The sequence below is a fragment of the Pteropus vampyrus genome, unplaced genomic scaffold, assembly GCF_000151845.1.
Source record: "Pteropus vampyrus isolate Shadow unplaced genomic scaffold, Pvam_2.0 Scaffold561, whole genome shotgun sequence".
NCBI lineage: Eukaryota > Metazoa > Chordata > Mammalia > Chiroptera > Pteropodidae > Pteropus > Pteropus vampyrus.
In genome coordinates, this window is record NW_011889342.1 from 332,417 (window position 1) to 334,349 (window position 1,933).

The following is a 1,933-nucleotide window of genomic DNA, read 5'->3' on the forward strand; positions in this document are numbered from 1 at the left end:
GCTTAGCCATGCTCATTCCTTGACGTATTGTCTATGGAAGCTTCCACTTCATAACAGCAGGGCTGTCATTGCAACAGAGACTGTATGACCCATAAAGCTCATATTTATTCTCTGAACCTTTACATAAAATTTACTTACCTCTAATCCATGGCATAGCTCATCAGCTGTTTTTTTCCGAAGCACAGGCCCTCTTCATATCCTTGCTTAATTTAAGCCTTATCGTGGTCCTGTCTGCCCTGTGGACCAATTGTAATGGTGAGGGCTGACCCCTGCCTCCCTCCACAGCTCCCTGTACACCCCACTCCCTTTCACTGTTGGCTGTTTCTCTAAACAATCCAGGCTCCATCCCAACATGGGAACTTTGCACATGCTGTTCTCTCTCAGGGGCCAATTTCAGCTGAGGTGGGTGGAACTCGGCCAGTGCACAGCCAGGATAAAAGTTTAGTTTTAGATATACAATTTATGAAATGGCACTGTCGCCATCTTGTGGCCACTTCCTCAAACTGTAGCTGCGATTCTTTCCAAGCGTTTCGCTTGAACTGTCGTCTCCAGGACCACGTCCATGGGCAGGAGCTGGAAATCCGGTTCTCCCGTATTTCTGAACTGAAGGCCTATTCAGGTCCCAAATGTCTGAAGCCTCTCTCTCATCATTCATTTATTCCTGTGAACCTTAAACTTGAAGGCTCACATAACCCCCTGGGTTGTTATTAAAGTTATGATTCAGTGGCCGTGGGGGCATCTCAGCCTTCATTTATAGCAAACTATCCATAGTGTTGATGCTTCTGATTCATGGACCTACATGGACCTCTTCTATAGAAAATTGGTCAACAAACTCAGTAAGAGCCGGATAGTAAATATTTTAGACTGTGAGTGCCGTAGGGTATCTGTGACGATTACTCAGCTCTGCCCTGTGGCTTGAAAGCAGTCAAGATGATACATAAACAAATGGGTGTGGCTGTGTCCCCTTACAACTTTATTTATAGGTGCTAAAATTAGAATTTTATATCATTTTAATCTGCCGCACGATAGTCTTCTTTTAATTTTTTTCCAACCATTTAAAAATGTAAAAACCATTCTTGCCTTGCAAGCTGTGAAAAAGCAGGCTGCAGGCTGGATTTGGCTCACAGGCCTTAGTTTGCAGCCCCCTGCCCAGCACTGGATTCTCGACAATGGCTTTGGGATGGGTACTCTGTACGAACCTTGGCTAAAACTTAGCAGCTTCTCTCTTCAAGCCTCAGTTTTCTCATCTGGAAAATAAGAAGTTATATTACCTAGTAAGGTTGTTGCTGAACATTTAATAAAATAACACATATAAAGGGCTTAGCTCTGTGCTGGGAACATAATAAATCGCAGCTGTTCTTTTCATTATTGTCATCACACTGAGACCCAGAAAACAAACTCATGAGTTTAGATCTTTCATCTTTTTCTCCAGGTGCAGCCCAGACTTCTTTGACCAGAACACTCAGTAGGTCATGGACTTGAGAGGATGTATCTGGGCATGATCATCGAATGATGCCAGCCCTTCCTAAATGAGCTGTATGTGTTTGTTAGGGCTGCACGACAAAGTGCCACAAGCTGAGTGGCTTACACAACAGAAATTTATTCTCTCATAGTTCTGGAGGCCAGAAGACTGAGATCAAAGTTGTCAGCAAGGTTTGTTCCTTCCACGGGCTCTGAGGGAGAATCTGTTCCATGCCTTCCCCTGGCTTCTGGTGGTTTGCTGGCAATCGCTGTGATTCCTTGGCTTGTAGAAGCATCACCTCGATCTCTGTTTTTATCTTTACACAACTTCTTCCGTGTGTGTGTGTGTGTGTGTGTGTGTGTGTGTGTGTGTGTGTGTGTGTGTATGTGTCCAAATTCTTCCTTCTTATAAAGACACAGTTATATTGGATCAGGACCTACCCTAATGATCTCAATTTAACTCGATTACCTC